The 19,845-nt window shown below is 52.4% G+C and overlaps 41 non-coding genes across 41 annotated transcripts; 8 read left to right on the top strand and 33 right to left on the bottom strand.

The window, feature by feature from the left end:
• The first annotated feature begins 239 nt into the window (after positions 1-239).
• Trnag-ucc lies at positions 240-311 on the top strand. Its single transcript has one exon. It is a non-coding gene; the product is annotated as a tRNA-Gly (tRNA).
• A 275-nt stretch (positions 312-586) lies between these two features.
• On the bottom strand, positions 587-668 carry Trnas-aga. Its single transcript has one exon. It is a non-coding gene; the product is annotated as a tRNA-Ser (tRNA).
• A 139-nt stretch (positions 669-807) lies between these two features.
• Positions 808-880, bottom strand: Trnak-uuu. The gene has a single exon. It is a non-coding gene; the product is annotated as a tRNA-Lys (tRNA).
• A 296-nt stretch (positions 881-1,176) lies between these two features.
• Trnae-uuc lies at positions 1,177-1,248 on the bottom strand. Its single transcript has one exon. It is a non-coding gene; the product is annotated as a tRNA-Glu (tRNA).
• Positions 1,249-1,556: 308 nt separating this feature from the next.
• On the bottom strand, positions 1,557-1,629 carry Trnam-cau. Its single transcript has one exon. It is a non-coding gene; the product is annotated as a tRNA-Met (tRNA).
• A 971-nt stretch (positions 1,630-2,600) lies between these two features.
• Positions 2,601-2,672, top strand: Trnag-ucc. The gene has a single exon. It is a non-coding gene; the product is annotated as a tRNA-Gly (tRNA).
• Positions 2,673-2,947: 275 nt separating this feature from the next.
• Trnas-aga lies at positions 2,948-3,029 on the bottom strand. Its single transcript has one exon. It is a non-coding gene; the product is annotated as a tRNA-Ser (tRNA).
• A 119-nt stretch (positions 3,030-3,148) lies between these two features.
• On the bottom strand, positions 3,149-3,221 carry Trnak-uuu. The gene has a single exon. It is a non-coding gene; the product is annotated as a tRNA-Lys (tRNA).
• A 296-nt stretch (positions 3,222-3,517) lies between these two features.
• Positions 3,518-3,589, bottom strand: Trnae-uuc. Its single transcript has one exon. It is a non-coding gene; the product is annotated as a tRNA-Glu (tRNA).
• Positions 3,590-3,897: 308 nt separating this feature from the next.
• Trnam-cau lies at positions 3,898-3,970 on the bottom strand. The gene has a single exon. It is a non-coding gene; the product is annotated as a tRNA-Met (tRNA).
• Positions 3,971-4,941: 971 nt separating this feature from the next.
• Positions 4,942-5,013, top strand: Trnag-ucc. The gene has a single exon. It is a non-coding gene; the product is annotated as a tRNA-Gly (tRNA).
• Positions 5,014-5,288: 275 nt separating this feature from the next.
• Positions 5,289-5,370, bottom strand: Trnas-aga. The gene has a single exon. It is a non-coding gene; the product is annotated as a tRNA-Ser (tRNA).
• Positions 5,371-5,489: 119 nt separating this feature from the next.
• Trnak-uuu lies at positions 5,490-5,562 on the bottom strand. Its single transcript has one exon. It is a non-coding gene; the product is annotated as a tRNA-Lys (tRNA).
• Positions 5,563-5,858: 296 nt separating this feature from the next.
• On the bottom strand, positions 5,859-5,930 carry Trnae-uuc. The gene has a single exon. It is a non-coding gene; the product is annotated as a tRNA-Glu (tRNA).
• Positions 5,931-6,238: 308 nt separating this feature from the next.
• On the bottom strand, positions 6,239-6,311 carry Trnam-cau. The gene has a single exon. It is a non-coding gene; the product is annotated as a tRNA-Met (tRNA).
• Positions 6,312-7,282: 971 nt separating this feature from the next.
• On the top strand, positions 7,283-7,354 carry Trnag-ucc. The gene has a single exon. It is a non-coding gene; the product is annotated as a tRNA-Gly (tRNA).
• Positions 7,355-7,629: 275 nt separating this feature from the next.
• On the bottom strand, positions 7,630-7,711 carry Trnas-aga. Its single transcript has one exon. It is a non-coding gene; the product is annotated as a tRNA-Ser (tRNA).
• A 119-nt stretch (positions 7,712-7,830) lies between these two features.
• Trnak-uuu lies at positions 7,831-7,903 on the bottom strand. The gene has a single exon. It is a non-coding gene; the product is annotated as a tRNA-Lys (tRNA).
• Positions 7,904-8,199: 296 nt separating this feature from the next.
• Trnae-uuc lies at positions 8,200-8,271 on the bottom strand. The gene has a single exon. It is a non-coding gene; the product is annotated as a tRNA-Glu (tRNA).
• A 308-nt stretch (positions 8,272-8,579) lies between these two features.
• Trnam-cau lies at positions 8,580-8,652 on the bottom strand. Its single transcript has one exon. It is a non-coding gene; the product is annotated as a tRNA-Met (tRNA).
• A 968-nt stretch (positions 8,653-9,620) lies between these two features.
• Positions 9,621-9,692, top strand: Trnag-ucc. Its single transcript has one exon. It is a non-coding gene; the product is annotated as a tRNA-Gly (tRNA).
• Positions 9,693-9,966: 274 nt separating this feature from the next.
• Trnas-aga lies at positions 9,967-10,048 on the bottom strand. Its single transcript has one exon. It is a non-coding gene; the product is annotated as a tRNA-Ser (tRNA).
• A 118-nt stretch (positions 10,049-10,166) lies between these two features.
• Trnak-uuu lies at positions 10,167-10,239 on the bottom strand. Its single transcript has one exon. It is a non-coding gene; the product is annotated as a tRNA-Lys (tRNA).
• Positions 10,240-10,535: 296 nt separating this feature from the next.
• Positions 10,536-10,607, bottom strand: Trnae-uuc. The gene has a single exon. It is a non-coding gene; the product is annotated as a tRNA-Glu (tRNA).
• Positions 10,608-10,915: 308 nt separating this feature from the next.
• Trnam-cau lies at positions 10,916-10,988 on the bottom strand. Its single transcript has one exon. It is a non-coding gene; the product is annotated as a tRNA-Met (tRNA).
• Positions 10,989-11,959: 971 nt separating this feature from the next.
• Positions 11,960-12,031, top strand: Trnag-ucc. The gene has a single exon. It is a non-coding gene; the product is annotated as a tRNA-Gly (tRNA).
• Positions 12,032-12,306: 275 nt separating this feature from the next.
• Trnas-aga lies at positions 12,307-12,388 on the bottom strand. Its single transcript has one exon. It is a non-coding gene; the product is annotated as a tRNA-Ser (tRNA).
• Positions 12,389-12,875: 487 nt separating this feature from the next.
• Positions 12,876-12,946, bottom strand: Trnae-uuc. Its single transcript has one exon. It is a non-coding gene; the product is annotated as a tRNA-Glu (tRNA).
• Positions 12,947-13,253: 307 nt separating this feature from the next.
• Positions 13,254-13,326, bottom strand: Trnam-cau. The gene has a single exon. It is a non-coding gene; the product is annotated as a tRNA-Met (tRNA).
• A 1,313-nt stretch (positions 13,327-14,639) lies between these two features.
• Positions 14,640-14,721, bottom strand: Trnas-aga. Its single transcript has one exon. It is a non-coding gene; the product is annotated as a tRNA-Ser (tRNA).
• Positions 14,722-14,840: 119 nt separating this feature from the next.
• Positions 14,841-14,913, bottom strand: Trnak-uuu. The gene has a single exon. It is a non-coding gene; the product is annotated as a tRNA-Lys (tRNA).
• Positions 14,914-15,206: 293 nt separating this feature from the next.
• Positions 15,207-15,278, bottom strand: Trnae-uuc. Its single transcript has one exon. It is a non-coding gene; the product is annotated as a tRNA-Glu (tRNA).
• Positions 15,279-15,585: 307 nt separating this feature from the next.
• Positions 15,586-15,658, bottom strand: Trnam-cau. The gene has a single exon. It is a non-coding gene; the product is annotated as a tRNA-Met (tRNA).
• Positions 15,659-16,628: 970 nt separating this feature from the next.
• On the top strand, positions 16,629-16,700 carry Trnag-ucc. Its single transcript has one exon. It is a non-coding gene; the product is annotated as a tRNA-Gly (tRNA).
• Positions 16,701-16,974: 274 nt separating this feature from the next.
• On the bottom strand, positions 16,975-17,055 carry Trnas-aga. Its single transcript has one exon. It is a non-coding gene; the product is annotated as a tRNA-Ser (tRNA).
• Positions 17,056-17,174: 119 nt separating this feature from the next.
• Trnak-uuu lies at positions 17,175-17,247 on the bottom strand. The gene has a single exon. It is a non-coding gene; the product is annotated as a tRNA-Lys (tRNA).
• A 294-nt stretch (positions 17,248-17,541) lies between these two features.
• Positions 17,542-17,614, bottom strand: Trnae-uuc. Its single transcript has one exon. It is a non-coding gene; the product is annotated as a tRNA-Glu (tRNA).
• Positions 17,615-17,922: 308 nt separating this feature from the next.
• On the bottom strand, positions 17,923-17,995 carry Trnam-cau. The gene has a single exon. It is a non-coding gene; the product is annotated as a tRNA-Met (tRNA).
• Positions 17,996-18,962: 967 nt separating this feature from the next.
• On the top strand, positions 18,963-19,034 carry Trnag-ucc. Its single transcript has one exon. It is a non-coding gene; the product is annotated as a tRNA-Gly (tRNA).
• A 274-nt stretch (positions 19,035-19,308) lies between these two features.
• On the bottom strand, positions 19,309-19,389 carry Trnas-aga. Its single transcript has one exon. It is a non-coding gene; the product is annotated as a tRNA-Ser (tRNA).
• A 119-nt stretch (positions 19,390-19,508) lies between these two features.
• On the bottom strand, positions 19,509-19,581 carry Trnak-uuu. The gene has a single exon. It is a non-coding gene; the product is annotated as a tRNA-Lys (tRNA).
• Between the last annotated feature and the right edge of the window lie 264 nt (positions 19,582-19,845).

Genomic DNA, 19,845 nt, shown 5'->3' with positions numbered 1-19,845 from the left:
GCTACACACGCGGAGTGCTCCACTACACTGCCTTAAAACGAATGCTCATCTCTATCGTGTGAGTAACCTTGCGGCCGCGGCGACTAGTCTTGCCCAAAGACGCAGCGTGCGTGGAGGCGCTACCCGAATGCGTGTGGATGCGCCCTCCTACCTCGAAAAGCGCCTGCAGCTACTATCACCGTGGGCCGCTGCTGGCGGGCAGGAAGGCGACACAGCGGGGCGTTGCGAGCAGCGGCTGTGCGGTGGTGGTGTAATGGTGAGCATAGTTGCCTTCCAAGCAGTTGATCCGGGTTCGATTCCCGGCCACCGCAAGTGGCGCTAGTTTTTTTCGTATGAGTATGTGAGCCGCGTGCTGTTAAATGAAGGTTTTTTTCGTCGTAGCTCCACGCAGACCATCCTGTAGTATGTCCCGACTTGTCCCGACTTTGCTCGGCTGACGCGAAAGCTGACGCTTGGAATTCGCCCTTATCAAAAGGACAGGCACTATAAACGGCTGTGAGAGGCGAGGTGTGGAGAGGTACCAAAACGACAGGCAATCTGCGAAATTTTCTGCTCGTTGTTCTTAAACAAAAAAAGAAAAATCCGACGCAGTCGGTAGGACTCGAACCTACGCTCCCAGAGGGAATCTGATTTCTAGTCAGACGCCTTAACCACTCGGCCACGACTGCTCGTAACCCAAGTTTCCCTGGAATCGTGAAAAATCCAACCGGTCTGCGCAGAATGTTGACAGGAAACGAACTCCGTGCACTGATTACGGCAGGGCTACCATCGCTACGAGACGAGCCATTACGGAAACGTTAAAATCTTCGCCCGGACAGGGACTTGAACCCTGGACCCTTAGGTTAAAAGCCTAATGCTCTACCGACTGAGCTATCCGGGCTCACGCTCGTTGTGGATGGAGCGGCTGCAAGCAATGTAAATAACTGGAACGCGTGTGTAGGCGTACTACGGTAATTTCTGGCTTCTGGCGCAACTGGCGACTTCACCGACTTCCCACTGACGCTGGTAGCAGCCCAACAACGGACCAGTGCCTCTTCTCCCTTTATTCCGGTGCCGACAGTAATTGCATCATGTGCCTGTTTTCCCCGATTACGTTCGGTCGAAGCTTCGGAAGGTGGGCGACAAACGACAGTTCGAAGGCCAAAACATGGAGCGTTGTGTGCGCAAAAACTTCCGTTCCGGTACCGGGAATCGAACCCGGGCCTCCTGGGTGAAAGCCAGGTATCCTAGCCACTAGACCACACCGGATTTGCTCGATAAGCGTGAGCTTTTCTCCGTCTCCTCTCGTATTTCGTGCTGAATCTGGACTCAGTGCAGTTCTCCGTTTGCGAGCATATTTGCGCCTACAGACTGGCATGGCGCACAGCCCGAAATTGACTATTCATTATTTTACTCCTAACAAGGGAAGAGAAAGATCAAAGTTGTACGTTGTCATAATTGGAAATAAACGTATTGACGCTGAGGCGTAGACTCCTTATGGATAACGAATTACAATTAAGTTCGTTCCCTAGCAACAGCAACGCCGTTAATTCAGCCATGATGTACAGCAAATTAAATGCCCTGGGTGAGGATCGAACTCACGACCTTAAGATTATGAGACTTACGCGCTACCTACTGCGCTACCGAGGCACGTTGCAAGTAACGTTACAGAAAACTTGGTAAGTCTCTCATATTAGAGATAGACAGTTCGCGCTTTCTCAAGAATCTGTTGTGTTGCTACACGTGCTTTCCCTACTTGCTAGATTAAACTGCTGCCGCAGCTTTTTCAACGGAACGCAGCACTGCCCGAGGTTACAGTACATCGCCCTTGCGGCACCTGAACACAGCGGCCTGTTGGGACAGGCCGACGTCAGAGTTCAGAAATAGCATGCGACCGTTCAAGTACGGTCTATTGCGTGCTGCGTGTATGGTTCCTCTCACAGCGAATCCTGCTATACATTCCTGAGGCTGACGCAGCTCAGGCGAGGAATCGGCGCGGCAGCATTATAGCGAGAACAGCAGAACGATGCACCGGCCGGGAATCGAACCCGGGCCGTCCGCATGCTAAGCGAGCATTCACCAATTTTTTTTTTTTTTTCTTCTCATTTCTTTCGTTGCATTTGTTGGGGGCGGACGTCCGATGGCGCCCGTTCAAGTTCATCGTTGACTCGGTCTTTTATTACAGAGGGCAGATAACTCTCAGACCGAACACGCTGAGCTATCGTGCCGGCAAGCCTTAAGATTATGAGACTTACGCGCTGCCTACTGCACTACTGAGGCACATGCCATTGAACCAGCGATGCTCGTCGAGCTGCCCGAGCACTTTTCTGCAGGGGAAAGTGGGATTGCCACCCAGCGACGTCGGATACAACCGAAAAAACTGCTACACACGCGGAGTGCTCCACTACACTGCCTTAAAACGAATGCTCATCTCTATCGTGTGAGTAACCTTGCGGCCGCGGCGACTAGTCTTGCCCAAAGACGCAGCGTGCGTGGAGGCGCTACCCGAATGCGTGTGGATGCGCCCTCCTACCTCGAAAAGCGCCTGCAGCTACTATCACCGTGGGCCGCTGCTGGCGGGCAGGAAGGCGACACAGCGGGGCGTTGCGAGCAGCGGCTGTGCGGTGGTGGTGTAATGGTGAGCATAGTTGCCTTCCAAGCAGTTGATCCGGGTTCGATTCCCGGCCACCGCAAGTGGCGCTAGTTTTTTTCGTATGAGTATGTGAGCCGCGTGCTGTTAAATGAAGGTTTTTTTCGTCGTAGCTCCACGCAGACCATCCTGTAGTATGTCCCGACTTGTCCCGACTTTGCTCGGCTGACGCGAAAGCTGACGCTTGGAATTCGCCCTTATCAAAAGGACAGGCACTATAAACGGCTGTGAGAGGCGAGGTGTGGAGAGGTACCAAAACGACAGGCAATCTGCGAAATTTTCTGCTCGTTGTTCTTAAACAAAAAAAGAAAAATCCGACGCAGTCGGTAGGACTCGAACCTACGCTCCCAGAGGGAATCTGATTTCTAGTCAGACGCCTTAACCACTCGGCCACGACTGCTCGTAACCCAAGTTTCCCTGGGTCTGCGCAGAATGTTGACAGGAAACGAACTCCGTGCACTGATTACGGCAGGGCTACCATCGCTACGAGACGAGCCATTACGGAAACGTTAAAATCTTCGCCCGGACAGGGACTTGAACCCTGGACCCTTAGGTTAAAAGCCTAATGCTCTACCGACTGAGCTATCTGGGCTCACGCTCGTTGTGGATGGAGCGGCTGCAAGCAATGTAAATAACTGGAACGCGTGTGTAGGCGTACTACGGTAATTTCTGGCTTCTGGCGCAACTGGCGACTTCACCGACTTCCCACTGACGCTGGTAGCAGCCCAACAACGGACCAGTGCCTCTTCTCCCTTTATTCCGGTGCCGACAGTAATTGCATCATGTGCCTGTTTTCCCCGATTACGTTCGGTCGAAGCTTCGGAAGGTGGGCGACAAACGACAGTTCGAAGGCCAAAACATGGAGCGTTGTGTGCGCAAAAACTTCCGTTCCGGTACCGGGAATCGAACCCGGGCCTCCTGGGTGAAAGCCAGGTATCCTAGCCACTAGACCACACCGGATTTGCTCGATAAGCGTCAGCTTTTCTCCGTCTCCTCTCGTATTTCGTGCTGAATCTGGACTCAGTGCAGTTCTCCGTTTGCGAGCATATTTGCGCCTACAGACTGGCATGGCGCACAGCCCGAAATTGACTATTCATTATTTTACTCCTAACAAGGGAAGAGAAAGATCAAAGTTGTACGTTGTCATAATTGGAAATAAACGTATTGACGCTGAGGCGTAGACTCCTTATGGATAACGAACGACAATTAAGTTCGTTCCCTAGCAACAGCAACGCCGTTAATTCAGCCATGATGTACAGCAAATTAAATGCCCCGGGTGAGGATCGAACTCACGACCTTAAGATTATGAGACTTACGCGCTACCTACTGCGCTACCGAGGCACGTTGCAAGTAACGTTACAGAAAACTTGGTAAGTCTCTCATATTAGAGATAGACAGTTCGCGCTTTCTCAAGAATCTGTTGTGTTGCTACACGTGCTTTCCCTACTTGCTAGATTAAACTGCTGCCGCAGCTTTTTCAACGGAACGCAGCACTGCCCGAGGTTACAGTACATCGCCCTTGCGGCACCTGAACACAGCGGCCTGTTGGGACAGGCCGACGTCAGAGTTCAGAAATAGCATGCGACCGTTCAAGTACGGTCTATTGCGTGCTGCGTGTATGGTTCCTCTCACAGCGAATCCTGCTATACATTCCTGAGGCTGACGCAGCTCAGGCGAGGAATCGGCGCGGCAGCATTATAGCGAGAACAGCAGAACGATGCACCGGCCGGGAATCGAACCCGGGCCGTCCGCATGCTAAGCGAGCATTCACCAATTTTTTTTTTTTTTTCTTCTCATTTCTTTCGTTGCATTTGTTGGGGGCGGACGTCCGATGGCGCCCGTTCAAGTTCATCGTTGACTCGGTCTTTTATTACAGAGGGCAGATAACTCTCAGACCGAACACGCTGAGCTATCGTGCCGGCAAGCCTTAAGATTATGAGACTTACGCGCTGCCTACTGCACTACTGAGGCACATGCCATTGAACCAGCGATGCTCGTCGAGCTGCCCGAGCACTTTTCTGCAGGGGAAAGTGGGATTGCCACCCAGCGACGTCGGATACAACCGAAAAAACTGCTACACACGCGGAGTGCTCCACTACACTGCCTTAAAACGAATGCTCATCTCTATCGTGTGAGTAACCTTGCGGCCGCGGCGACTAGTCTTGCCCAAAGACGCAGCGTGCGTGGAGGCGCTACCCGAATGCGTGTGGATGCACCCTCCTACCTCGAAAAGCGCCTGCAGCTACCATCACCGTGGGCCGCTGCTGGCGGGCAGGAAGGCGACACAGCGGGGCGTTGCGAGCAGCGGCTGTGCGGTGGTGGTGTAATGGTGAGCATAGTTGCCTTCCAAGCAGTTGATCCGGGTTCGATTCCCGGCCACCGCAAGTGGCGCTAGTTTTTTTCGTATGAGTATGTGAGCCGCGTGCTGTTAAATGAAGGTTTTTTTCGTCGTAGCTCCACGCAGACCATCCTGTAGTATGTCCCGACTTGTCCCGACTTTGCTCGGCTGACGCGAAAGCTGACGCTTGGAATTCGCCCTTATCAAAAGGACAGGCACTATAAACGGCTGTGAGAGGCGAGGTGTGGAGAGGTACCAAAACGACAGGCAATCTGCGAAATTTTCTGCTCGTTGTTCTTAAACAAAAAAAGAAAAATCCGACGCAGTCGGTAGGACTCGAACCTACGCTCCCAGAGGGAATCTGATTTCTAGTCAGACGCCTTAACCACTCGGCCACGACTGCTCGTAACCCAAGTTTCCCTGGGTCTGCGCAGAATGTTGACAGGAAACGAACTCCGTGCACTGATTACGGCAGGGCTACCATCGCTACGAGACGAGCCATTACGGAAACGTTAAAATCTTCGCCCGGACAGGGACTTGAACCCTGGACCCTTAGGTTAAAAGCCTAATGCTCTACCGACTGAGCTATCTGGGCTCACGCTCGTTGTGGATGGAGCGGCTGCAAGCAATGTAAATAACTGGAACGCGTGTGTAGGCGTACTACGGTAATTTCTGGCTTCTGGCGCAACTGGCGACTTCACCGACTTCCCACTGACGCTGGTAGCAGCCCAACAACGGACCAGTGCCTCTTCTCCCTTTATTCCGGTGCCGACAGTAATTGCATCATGTGCCTGTTTTCCCCGATTACGTTCGGTCGAAGCTTCGGAAGGTGGGCGACAAACGACAGTTCGAAGGCCAAAACATGGAGCGTTGTGTGCGCAAAAACTTCCGTTCCGGTACCGGGAATCGAACCCGGGCCTCCTGGGTGAAAGCCAGGTATCCTAGCCACTAGACCACACCGGATTTGCTCGATAAGCGTGAGCTTTTCTCCGTCTCCTCTCGTATTTCGTGCTGAATCTGGACTCAGTGCAGTTCTCCGTTTGCGAGCATATTTGCGCCTACAGACTGGCATGGCGCACAGCCCGAAATTGACTATTCATTATTTTACTCCTAACAAGGGAAGAGAAAGATCAAAGTTGTACGTTGTCATAATTGGAAATAAACGTATTGACGCTGAGGCGTAGACTCCTTATGGATAACGAACGACAATTAAGTTCGTTCCCTAGCAACAGCAACGCCGTTAATTCAGCCATGATGTACAGCAAATTAAATGCCCCGGGTGAGGATCGAACTCACGACCTTAAGATTATGAGACTTACGCGCTACCTACTGCGCTACCGAGGCACGTTGCAAGTAACGTTACAGAAAACTTGGTAAGTCTCTCATATTAGAGATAGACAGTTCGCGCTTTCTCAAGAATCTGTTGTGTTGCTACACGTGCTTTCCCTACTTGCTAGATTAAACTGCTGCCGCAGCTTTTTCAACGGAACGCAGCACTGCCCGAGGTTACAGTACATCGCCCTTGCGGCACCTGAACACAGCGGCCTGTTGGGACAGGCCGACGTCAGAGTTCAGAAATAGCATGCGACCGTTCAAGTACGGTCTATTGCGTGCTGCGTGTATGGTTCCTCTCACAGCGAATCCTGCTATACATTCCTGAGGCTGACGCAGCTCAGGCGAGGAATCGGCGCGGCAGCATTATAGCGAGAACAGCAGAACGATGCACCGGCCGGGAATCGAACCCGGGCCGTCCGCATGCTAAGCGAGCATTCACCAATTTTTTTTTTTTTTTCTTCTCATTTCTTTCGTTGCATTTGTTGGGGGCGGACGTCCGATGGCGCCCGTTCAAGTTCATCGTTGACTCGGTCTTTTATTACAGAGGGCAGATAACTCTCAGACCGAACACGCTGAGCTATCGTGCCGGCAAGCCTTAAGATTATGAGACTTACGCGCTGCCTACTGCACTACTGAGGCACATGCCATTGAACCAGCGATGCTCGTCGAGCTGCCCGAGCACTTTTCTGCAGGGGAAAGTGGGATTGCCACCCAGCGACGTCGGATACAACCGAAAAAACTGCTACACACGCGGAGTGCTCCACTACACTGCCTTAAAACGAATGCTCATCTCTATCGTGTGAGTAACCTTGCGGCCGCGGCGACTAGTCTTGCCCAAAGACGCAGCGTGCGTGGAGGCGCTACCCGAATGCGTGTGGATGCACCCTCCTACCTCGAAAAGCGCCTGCAGCTACCATCACCGTGGGCCGCTGCTGGCGGGCAGGAAGGCGACACAGCGGGGCGTTGCGAGCAGCGGCTGTGCGGTGGTGGTGTAATGGTGAGCATAGTTGCCTTCCAAGCAGTTGATCCGGGTTCGATTCCCGGCCACCGCAAGTGGCGCTAGTTTTTTTCGTATGAGTATGTGAGCCGCGTGCTGTTAAATGAAGGTTTTTTTCGTCGTAGCTCCACGCAGACCATCCTGTAGTATGTCCCGACTTGTCCCGACTTTGCTCGGCTGACGCGAAAGCTGACGCTTGGAATTCGCCCTTATCAAAAGGACAGGCACTATAAACGGCTGTGAGAGGCGAGGTGTGGAGAGGTACCAAAACGACAGGCAATCTGCGAAATTTTCTGCTCGTTGTTCTTAAACAAAAAAAGAAAAATCCGACGCAGTCGGTAGGACTCGAACCTACGCTCCCAGAGGGAATCTGATTTCTAGTCAGACGCCTTAACCACTCGGCCACGACTGCTCGTAACCCAAGTTTCCCTGGGTCTGCGCAGAATGTTGACAGGAAACGAACTCCGTGCACTGATTACGGCAGGGCTACCATCGCTACGAGACGAGCCATTACGGAAACGTTAAAATCTTCGCCCGGACAGGGACTTGAACCCTGGACCCTTAGGTTAAAAGCCTAATGCTCTACCGACTGAGCTATCTGGGCTCACGCTCGTTGTGGATGGAGCGGCTGCAAGCAATGTAAATAACTGGAACGCGTGTGTAGGCGTACTACGGTAATTTCTGGCTTCTGGCGCAACTGGCGACTTCACCGACTTCCCACTGACGCTGGTAGCAGCCCAACAACGGACCAGTGCCTCTTCTCCCTTTATTCCGGTGCCGACAGTAATTGCATCATGTGCCTGTTTTCCCCGATTACGTTCGGTCGAAGCTTCGGAAGGTGGGCGACAAACGACAGTTCGAAGGCCAAAACATGGAGCGTTGTGTGCGCAAAAACTTCCGTTCCGGTACCGGGAATCGAACCCGGGCCTCCTGGGTGAAAGCCAGGTATCCTAGCCACTAGACCACACCGGATTTGCTCGATAAGCGTCAGCTTTTCTCCGTCTCCTCTCGTATTTCGTGCTGAATCTGGACTCAGTGCAGTTCTCCGTTTGCGAGCATATTTGCGCCTACAGACTGGCATGGCGCACAGCCCGAAATTGACTATTCATTATTTTACTCCTAACAAGGGAAGAGAAAGATCAAAGTTGTACGTTGTCATAATTGGAAATAAACGTATTGACGCTGAGGCGTAGACTCCTTATGGATAACGAACGACAATTAAGTTCGTTCCCTAGCAACAGCAACGCCGTTAATTCAGCCATGATGTACAGCAAATTAAATGCCCCGGGTGAGGATCGAACTCACGACCTTAAGATTATGAGACTTACGCGCTACCTACTGCGCTACCGAGGCACGTTGCAAGTAACGTTACAGAAAACTTGGTAAGTCTCTCATATTAGAGATAGACAGTTCGCGCTTTCTCAAGAATCTGTTGTGTTGCTACACGTGCTTTCCCTACTTGCTAGATTAAACTGCTGCCGCAGCTTTTTCAACGGAACGCAGCACTGCCCGAGGTTACAGTACATCGCCCTTGCGGCACCTGAACACAGCGGCCTGTTGGGACAGGCCGACGTCAGAGTTCAGAAATAGCATGCGACCGTTCAAGTACGGTCTATTGCGTGCTGCGTGTATGGTTCCTCTCACAGCGAATCCTGCTATACATTCCTGAGGCTGACGCAGCTCAGGCGAGGAATCGGCGCGGCAGCATTATAGCGAGAACAGCAGAACGATGCACCGGCCGGGAATCGAACCCGGGCCGTCCGCATGCTAAGCGAGCATTCACCAATTTTTTTTTTTTTTTCTTCTCATTTCTTTCGTTGCATTTGTTGGGGGCGGACGTCCGATGGCGCCCGTTCAAGTTCATCGTTGACTCGGTCTTTTATTACAGAGGGCAGATAACTCTCAGACCGAACACGCTGAGCTATCGTGCCGGCAAGCCTTAAGATTATGAGACTTACGCGCTGCCTACTGCACTACTGAGGCACATGCCATTGAACCAGCGATGCTCGTCGAGCTGCCCGAGCACTTTTCTGCAGGGGAAAGTGGATTGCACCCAGCGACGTCGGATACAACCGAAAAAACTGCTACACACGCGGAGTGCTCCACTACACTGCCTTAAAACGAATGCTCATCTCTATCGTGTGAGTAACCTTGCGGCCGCGGCGACTAGTCTTGCCCAAAGACGCAGCGTGCGTGGAGGCGCTACCCGAATGCGTGTGGATGCACCCTCCTACCTCGAAAAGCGCCTGCAGCTACCATCACGTGGGCCGCTGCTGGCGGGCAGGAAGGCGACACAGCGGGGCGTTGCGAGCAGCGGCTGTGCGGTGGTGGTGTAATGGTGAGCATAGTTGCCTTCCAAGCAGTTGATCCGGGTTCGATTCCCGGCCACCGCAAGTGGCGCTAGTTTTTTTCGTATGAGTATGTGAGCCGCGTGCTGTTAAATGAAGGTTTTTTTCGTCGTAGCTCCACGCAGACCATCCTGTAGTATGTCCCGACTTGTCCCGACTTTGCTCGGCTGACGCGAAAGCTGACGCTTGGAATTCGCCCTTATCAAAAGGACAGGCACTATAAACGGCTGTGAGAGGCGAGGTGTGGAGAGGTACCAAAACGACAGGCAATCTGCGAATTTTCTGCTCGTTGTTCTTAAACAAAAAAAGAAAAATCCGACGCAGTCGGTAGGACTCGAACCTACGCTCCCAGAGGGAATCTGATTTCTAGTCAGACGCCTTAACCACTCGGCCACGACTGCTCGTAACCAAGTTTCCCTGGGTCTGCGCAGAATGTTGACAGGAAACGAACTCCGTGCACTGATTACGGCAGGGCTACCATCGCTACGAGACGAGCCATTACGGAAACGTTAAAATCTTCGCCCGGACAGGGACTTGAACCCTGGACCCTTAGGTTAAAAGCCTAATGCTCTACCGACTGAGCTATCTGGGCTCACGCTCGTTGTGGATGGAGCGGCTGCAAGCAATGTAAATAACTGGAACGCGTGTGTAGGCGTACTACGGTAATTTCTGGCTTCTGGCGCAACTGGCGACTTCACCGACTTCCCACTGACGCTGGTAGCAGCCCAACAACGGACCAGTGCCTCTTCTCCCTTTATTCCGGTGCCGACAGTAATTGCATCATGTGCCTGTTTTCCCCGATTACGTTCGGTCGAAGCTTCGGAAGGTGGGCGACAAACGACAGTTCGAAGGCCAAAACATGGAGCGTTGTGTGCGCAAAAACTTCCGTTCCGGTACCGGGAATCGAACCCGGGCCTCCTGGGTGAAAGCCAGGTATCCTAGCCACTAGACCACACCGGATTTGCTCGATAAGCGTCAGCTTTTCTCCGTCTCCTCTCGTATTTCGTGCTGAATCTGGACTCAGTGCAGTTCTCCGTTTGCGAGCATATTTGCGCCTACAGACTGGCATGGCGCACAGCCCGAAATTGACTATTCATTATTTTACTCCTAACAAGGGAAGAGAAAGATCAAAGTTGTACGTTGTCATAATTGGAAATAAACGTATTGACGCTGAGGCGTAGACTCCTTATGGATAACGAACGACAATTAAGTTCGTTCCCTAGCAACAGCAACGCCGTTAATTCAGCCATGATGTACAGCAAATTAAATGCCCCGGGTGAGGATCGAACTCACGACCTTAAGATTATGAGACTTACGCGCTACCTACTGCGCTACCGAGGCACGTTGCAAGTAACGTTACAGAAAACTTGGTAAGTCTCTCATATTAGAGATAGACAGTTCGCGCTTTCTCAAGAATCTGTTGTGTTGCTACACGTGCTTTCCCTACTTGCTAGATTAAACTGCTGCCGCAGCTTTTTCAACGGAACGCAGCACTGCCCGAGGTTACAGTACATCGCCCTTGCGGCACCTGAACACAGCGGCCTGTTGGGACAGGCCGACGTCAGAGTTCAGAAATAGCATGCGACCGTTCAAGTACGGTCTATTGCGTGCTGCGTGTATGGTTCCTCTCACAGCGAATCCTGCTATACATTCCTGAGGCTGACGCAGCTCAGGCGAGGAATCGGCGCGGCAGCATTATAGCGAGAACAGCAGAACGATGCACCGGCCGGGAATCGAACCCGGGCCGTCCGCATGCTAAGCGAGCATTCACCAATTTTTTTTTTTTTTTCTTCTCATTTCTTTCGTTGCATTTGTTGGGGGCGGACGTCCGATGGCGCCCGTTCAAGTTCATCGTTGACTCGGTCTTTTATTACAGAGGGCAGATAACTCTCAGACCGAACACGCTGAGCTATCGTGCCGGCAAGCCTTAAGATTATGAGACTTACGCGCTGCCTACTGCACTACTGAGGCACATGCCATTGAACCAGCGATGCTCGTCGAGCTGCCCGAGCACTTTTCTGCAGGGGAAAGTGGGATTGCCACCCAGCGACGTCGGATACAACCGAAAAAACTGCTACACACGCGGAGTGCTCCACTACACTGCCTTAAAACGAATGCTCATCTCTATCGTGTGAGTAACCTTGCGGCCGCGGCGACTAGTCTTGCCCAAAGACGCAGCGTGCGTGGAGGCGCTACCCGAATGCGTGTGGATGCACCCTCCTACCTCGAAAAGCGCCTGCAGCTACCATCACCGTGGGCCGCTGCTGGCGGGCAGGAAGGCGACACAGCGGGGCGTTGCGAGCAGCGGCTGTGCGGTGGTGGTGTAATGGTGAGCATAGTTGCCTTCCAAGCAGTTGATCCGGGTTCGATTCCCGGCCACCGCAAGTGGCGCTAGTTTTTTTCGTATGAGTATGTGAGCCGCGTGCTGTTAAATGAAGGTTTTTTTCGTCGTAGCTCCACGCAGACCATCCTGTAGTATGTCCCGACTTGTCCCGACTTTGCTCGGCTGACGCGAAAGCTGACGCTTGGAATTCGCCCTTATCAAAAGGACAGGCACTATAAACGGCTGTGAGAGGCGAGGTGTGGAGAGGTACCAAAACGACAGGCAATCTGCGAAATTTTCTGCTCGTTGTTCTTAAACAAAAAAAGAAAAATCCGACGCAGTCGGTAGGACTCGAACCTACGCTCCCAGAGGGAATCTGATTTCTAGTCAGACGCCTTAACCACTCGGCCACGACTGCTCGTAACCCAAGTTTCCCTGGGTCTGCGCAGAATGTTGACAGGAAACGAACTCCGTGCACTGATTACGGCAGGGCTACCATCGCTACGAGACGAGCCATTACGGAAACGTTAAAATCTTCGCCCGGACAGGGACTTGAACCCTGGACCCTTAGGTAAAAGCCTAATGCTCTACCGACTGAGCTATCTGGGCTCACGCTCGTTGTGGATGGAGCGGCTGCAAGCAATGTAAATAACTGGAACGCGTGTGTAGGCGTACTACGGTAATTTCTGGCTTCTGGCGCAACTGGCGACTTCACCGACTTCCCACTGACGCTGGTAGCAGCCCAACAACGGACCAGTGCCTCTTCTCCCTTTATTCCGGTGCCGACAGTAATTGCATCATGTGCCTGTTTTCCCCGATTACGTTCGGTCGAAGCTTCGGAAGGTGGGCGACAAACGACAGTTCGAAGGCCAAAACATGGAGCGTTGTGTGCGCAAAAACTTCCGTTCCGGTACCGGAATCGAACCCGGGCCTCCTGGGTGAAAGCCAGGTATCCTAGCCACTAGACCACACCGGATTTGCTCGATAAGCGTGAGCTTTTCTCCGTCTCCTCTCGTATTTCGTGCTGAATCTGGACTCAGTGCAGTTCTCCGTTTGCGACATATTTGCGCCTACAGACTGGCATGGCGCACAGCCCGAAATTGACTATTCATTATTTTACTCCTAACAAGGGAAGAGAAAGATCAAAGTTGTACGTTGTCATAATTGGAAATAAACGTATTGACGCTGAGGCGTAGACTCCTTATGGATAACGAACGACAATTAAGTTCGTTCCCTAGCAACAGCAACGCCGTTAATTCAGCCATGATGTACAGCAAATTAAATGCCCCGGGTGAGGATCGAACTCACGACCTTAAGATTATGAGACTTACGCGCTACCTACTGCGCTACCGAGGCACGTTGCAAGTAACGTTACAGAAAACTTGGTAAGTCTCTCATATTAGAGATAGACAGTTCGCGCTTTCTCAAGAATCTGTTGTGTTGCTACACGTGCTTTCCCTACTTGCTAGATTAAACTGCTGCCGCAGCTTTTTCAACGGAACGCAGCACTGCCCGAGGTTACAGTACATCGCCCTTGCGGCACCTGAACACAGCGGCCTGTTGGGACAGGCCGACGTCAGAGTTCAGAAATAGCATGCGACCGTTCAAGTACGGTCTATTGCGTGCTGCGTGTATGGTTCCTCTCACAGCGAATCCTGCTATACATTCCTGAGGCTGACGCAGCTCAGGCGAGGAATCGGCGCGGCAGCATTATAGCGAGAACAGCAGAACGATGCACCGGCCGGGAATCGAACCCGGGCCGTCCGCATGCTAAGCGAGCATTCACCAATTTTTTTTTTTTTTCTTCTCATTTCTTTCGTTGCATTTGTTGGGGGCGGACGTCCGATGGCGCCCGTTCAAGTTCATCGTTGACTCGGTCTTTTATTACAGAGGGCAGATAACTCTCAGACCGAACACGCTGAGCTATCGTGCCGGCAAGCCTTAAGATTATGAGACTTACGCGCTGCCTACTGCACTACTGAGGCACATGCCATTGAACCAGCGATGCTCGTCGAGCTGCCCGAGCACTTTTCTGCAGGGGAAAGTGGGATTGCCACCCAGCGACGTCGGATACAACCGAAAAAACTGCTACACACGCGGAGTGCTCCACTACACTGCCTTAAAACGAATGCTCATCTCTATCGTGTGAGTAACCTTGCGGCCGCGGCGACTAGTCTTGCCCAAAGACGCAGCGTGCGTGGAGGCGCTACCCGAATGCGTGTGGATGCACCCTCCTACCTCGAAAAGCGCCTGCAGCTACCATCACCGTGGGCCGCTGCTGGCGGCAGGAAGGCGACACAGCGGGGCGTTGCGAGCAGCGGCTGTGCGGTGGTGGTGTAATGGTGAGCATAGTTGCCTTCCAAGCAGTTGATCCGGGTCGATTCCGGCCACCGCAAGTGGCGCTAGTTTTTTTCGTATGAGTATGTGAGCCGCGTGCTGTTAAATGAAGGTTTTTTTCGTCGTAGCTCCACGCAGACCATCCTGTAGTATGTCCCGACTTGTCCCGACTTTGCTCGGCTGACGCGAAAGCTGACGCTTGGAATTCGCCCTTATCAAAAGGACAGGCACTATAAACGGCTGTGAGAGGCGAGGTGTGGAGAGGTACCAAAACGACAGGCAATCTGCGAATTTTCTGCTCGTTGTTCTTAAACAAAAAAAGAAAAATCCGACGCAGTCGGTAGGACTCGAACCTACGCTCCCAGAGGGAATCTGATTTCTAGTCAGACGCCTTAACCACTCGGCCACGACTGCTCGTAACCCAAGTTTCCCTGGGTCTGCGCAGAATGTTGACAGGAAACGAACTCCGTGCACTGATTACGGCAGGGCTACCATCGCTACGAGACGAGCCATTACGGAAACGTTAAAATCTTCGCCCGGACAGGGACTTGAACCCTGGACCCTTAGGTTAAAAGCCTAATGCTCTACCGACTGAGCTATCTGGGCTCACGCTCGTTGTGGATGGAGCGCTGCAAGCAATGTAAATAACTGGAACGCGTGTGTAGGCGTACTACGGTAATTTCTGGCTTCTGGCGCAACTGGCGACTTCACCGACTTCCCACTGACGCTGGTAGCAGCCCAACAACGGACCAGTGCCTCTTCTCCCTTTATTCCGGTGCGACAGTAATTGCATCATGTGCCTGTTTTCCCCGATTACGTTCGGTCGAAGCTTCGAAGGTGGGCGACAAACGACAGTTCGAAGGCCAAAACATGGAGCGTTGTGTGCGCAAAAACTTCCGTTCCGGTACCGGGAATCGAACCCGGGCCTCCTGGGTGAAAGCCAGGTATCCTAGCCACTAGACCACACCGGATTTGCTCGATAAGCGTGAGCTTTTCTCCGTCTCCTCTCGTATTTCGTGCTGAATCTGGACTCAGTGCAGTTCTCCGTTTGCGAGCATATTTGCGCCTACAGACTGGCATGGCGCACAGCCCGAAATTGACTATTCATTATTTTACTCCTAACAAGGGAGAGAAAGATCAAAGTTGTACGTTGTCATAATTGGAAATAAACGTATTGACGCTGAGGCGTAGACTCCTTATGGATAACGAACGACAATTAAGTTCGTTCCCTAGCAACAGCAACGCCGTTAATTCAGCCATGATGTACAGCAAATTAAATGCCCCGGGTGAGGATCGAACTCACGACCTTAAGATTATGAGACTTACGCGCTACCTACTGCGCTACCGAGGCACGTTGCAAGTAACGTTACAGAAAACTTGGTAAGTCTCTCATATTAGAGATAGACAGTTCGCGCTTTCTCAAGAATCTGTTGTGTTGCTACACGTGCTTTCCCTACTTGCTAGATTAAACTGCTGCCGCAGCTTTTTCAACGGAACGCAGCACTGCCCGAGGTTACAGTACATCGCCCTTGCGGCACCTGAACACAGCGGCCTGTTGGGACAGGCCGACGTCAGAGTTCAGAAATAGCATGCGACCGTTCAAGTACGGTCTATTGCGTGCTGCGTGTATGGTTCCTCTCACAGCGAATCCTGCTATACATTCCTGAGGCTGACGCAGCTCAGGCGAGGAATCGGCGCGGCAGCATTATAGCGAGAACAGCAGAACGATGCACCGGCCGGGAATCGAACCCGGGCCGTCCGCATGCTAAGCGAGCATTCACCAATTTTTTTTTTTTTTTCTTCTCATTTCTTTCGTTGCATTTGTTGGGGGCGGACGTCCGATGGCGCCCGTTCAAGTTCATCGTTGACTCGGTCTTTTATTACAGAGGGCAGATAACTCTCAGACCGAACACGCTGAGCTATCGTGCCGGCAAGCCTTAAGATTATGAGACTTACGCGCTGCCTACTGCACTACTGAGGCACATGCCATTGAACCAGCGATGCTCGTCGAGCTGCCCGAGCACTTTTCTGCAGGGGAAAGTGGGATTGCACCCAGCGACGTCGGATACAACCGAAAAAACTGCTACACACGCGGAGTGCTCCACTACACTGCCTTAAAACGAATGCTCATCTCTATCGTGTGAGTAACCTTGCGGCCGCGGCGACTAGTCTTGCCCAAAGACGCAGCGTGCGTGGAGGCGCTACCCGAATGCGTGTGGATGCACCCTCCTACCTCGAAAAGCGCCTGCAGCTACCATCACCGTGGGCCGCTGCTGGCGGGCAGGAAGGCGACACAGCGGGGCGTTGCGAGCAGCGGCTGTGCGGTGGTGGTGTAATGGTGAGCATAGTTGCCTTCCAAGCAGTTGATCCGGGTTCGATTCCCGGCCACCGCAAGTGGCGCTAGTTTTTTTCGTATGAGTATGTGAGCCGCGTGCTGTTAAATGAAGGTTTTTTTCGTCGTAGCTCCACGCAGACCATCCTGTAGTATGTCCCGACTTGTCCCGACTTTGCTCGGCTGACGCGAAAGCTGACGCTTGGAATTCGCCCTTATCAAAAGGACAGGCACTATAAACGGCTGTGAGAGGCGAGGTGTGGAGAGGTACCAAAACGACAGGCAATCTGCGAAATTTTCTGCTCGTTGTTCTTAAACAAAAAAGAAAAATCCGACGCAGTCGGTAGGACTCGAACCTACGCTCCCAGAGGGAATCTGATTTCTAGTCAGACGCCTTAACCACTCGGCACGACTGCTCGTAACCCAAGTTTCCCTGGGTCTGCGCAGAATGTTGACAGGAAACGAACTCCGTGCACTGATTACGGCAGGGCTACCATCGCTACGAGACGAGCCATTACGGAAACGTTAAAATCTTCGCCCGGACAGGGACTTGAACCCTGGACCCTTAGGTTAAAAGCCTAATGCTCTACCGACTGAGCTATCTGGCTCACGCTCGTTGTGGATGGAGCGGCTGCAAGCAATGTAAATAACTGGAACGCGTGTGTAGGCGTACTACGGTAATTTCTGGCTTCTGGCGCAACTGGCGACTTCACCGACTTCCCACTGACGCTGGTAGCAGCCCAACAACGGACCAGTGCTCTTCTCCCTTTATTCCGGTGCCGACAGTAATTGCATCATGTGCCTGTTTTCCCCGATTACGTTCGGTCGAAGCTTCGGAAGGTGGGCGACAAACGACAGTTCGAAGGCCAAAACATGGAGCGTTGTGTGCGCAAAAACTTCCGTTCCGGTACCGGGGAATCGAACCCGGGCCTCCTGGGTGAAAGCCAGGTATCCTAGCCACTAGACCACACCGGATTTGCTCGATAAGCGTGAGCTTTTCTCCGTCTCCTCTCGTATTTCGTGCTGAATCTGGACTCAGTGCAGTTCTCCGTTTGCGAGCATATTTGCGCCTACAGACTGGCATGGCGCACAGCCCGAAATTGACTATTCATTATTTTACTCCTAACAAGGGAAGAGAAAGATCAAAGTTGTACGTTGTCATAATTGGAAATAAACGTATTGACGCTGAGGCGTAGACTCCTTATGGATAACGAACGACAATTAAGTTCGTTCCCTAGCAACAGCAACGCCGTTAATTCAGCCATGATGTACAGCAAATTAAATGCCCCGGGTGAGGATCGAACTCACGACCTTAAGATTATGAGACTTACGCGCTACCTACTGCGCTACCGAGGCACGTTGCAAGTAACGTTACAGAAAACTTGGTAAGTCTCTCATATTAGAGATAGACAGTTCGCGCTTTCTCAAGAATCTGTTGTGTTGCTACACGTGCTTTCCCTACTTGCTAGATTAAACTGCTGCCGCAGCTTTTCAACGGAACGCAGCACTGCCCGAGGTTACAGTACATCGCCCTTGCGGCACCTGAACACAGCGGCCTGTTGGGACAGGCCGACGTCAGAGTTCAGAAATAGCATGCGACCGTTCAAGTACGGTCTATTGCGTGCTGCGTGTATGGTTCCTCTCACAGCGAATCCTGCTATACATTCCTGAGGCTGACGCAGCTCAGGCGAGGAATCGGCGCGGCAGCATTATAGCGAGAACAGCAGAACGATGCACCGGCCGGGAATCGAACCCGGGCCGTCCGCATGCTAAGCGAGCATTCACCAATTTTTTTTTTTTTTCTTCTCATTTCTTTCGTTGCATTTGTTGGGGGCGGACGTCCGATGGCGCCCGTTCAAGTTCATCGTTGACTCGGTCTTTTATTACAGAGGGCAGATAACTCTCAGACCGAACACGCTGAGCTATCGTGCCGGCAAGCCTTAAGATTATGAGACTTACGCGCTGCCTACTGCACTACTGAGGCACATGCCATTGAACCAGCGATGCTCGTCGAGCTGCCCGAGCACTTTTCTGCAGGGGAAAGTGGGATTGCCACCCAGCGACGTCGGATACAACCGAAAAAACTGCTACACACGCGGAGTGCTCCACTACACTGCCTTAAAACGAATGCTCATCTCTATCGTGTGAGTAACCTTGCGGCCGCGGCGACTAGTCTTGCCAAAGACGCAGCGTGCGTGGAGGCGCTACCCGAATGCGTGTGGATGCACCTCCTACCTCGAAAAGCGCCTGCAGCTACCATCACCGTGGGCCGCTGCTGGCGGGCAGGAAGGCGACACAGCGGGGCGTTGCGAGCAGCGGCTGTGCGGTGGTGGTGTAATGGTGAGCATAGTTGCCTTCCAAGCAGTTGATCCGGGTTCGATTCCCGGCCACCGCAAGTGGCGCTAGTTTTTTTCGTATGAGTATGTGAGCCGCGTGCTGTTAAATGAAGGTTTTTTTCGTCGTAGCTCCACGCAGACCATCCTGTAGTATGTCCCGACTTGTCCCGACTTTGCTCGGCTGACGCGAAAGCTGACGCTTGGAATTCGCCCTTATCAAAAGGACAGGCACTATAAACGGCTGTGAGAGGCGAGGTGTGGAGAGGTACCAAAACGACAGGCAATCTGCGAAATTTTCTGCTCGTTGTTCTTAACAAAAAAAGAAAAATCCGACGCAGTCGGTAGGACTCGAACCTACGCTCCCAGAGGAATCTGATTTCTAGTCAGACGCCTTAACCACTCGGCCACGACTGCTCGTAACCCAAGTTTCCCTGGGTCTGCGCAGAATGTTGACAGGAAACGAACTCCGTGCACTGATTACGGCAGGGCTACCATCGCTACGAGACGAGCCATTACGGAAACGTTAAAATCTTCGCCCGGACAGGGACTTGAACCCTGGACCCTTAGGTTAAAAGCCTAATGCTCTACCGACTGAGCTATCTGGGCTCACGCTCGTTGTGGATGGAGCGGCTGCAAGCAATGTAAATAACTGGAACGCGTGTGTAGGCGTACTACGGTAATTTCTGGCTTCTGGCGCAACTGGCGACTTCACCGACTTCCACTGACGCTGGTAGCAGCCCAACAACGGACCAGTGCCTCTTCTCCCTTTATTCCGGTGCCGACAGTAATTGCATCATGTGCCTGTTTTCCCCGATTACGTTCGGTCGAAGCTTCGGAAGGTGGGCGACAAACGACAGTTCGAAGGCCAAA

The sequence above is a fragment of the Schistocerca piceifrons genome, unplaced genomic scaffold, assembly GCF_021461385.2.
Source record: "Schistocerca piceifrons isolate TAMUIC-IGC-003096 unplaced genomic scaffold, iqSchPice1.1 HiC_scaffold_444, whole genome shotgun sequence".
In the NCBI taxonomy this organism is placed as follows: domain Eukaryota; kingdom Metazoa; phylum Arthropoda; class Insecta; order Orthoptera; family Acrididae; genus Schistocerca; species Schistocerca piceifrons.
The sequence above is the reverse complement of the archived record's forward strand: the minus strand, read 5'-3'. Positions and strand labels throughout refer to the sequence as shown.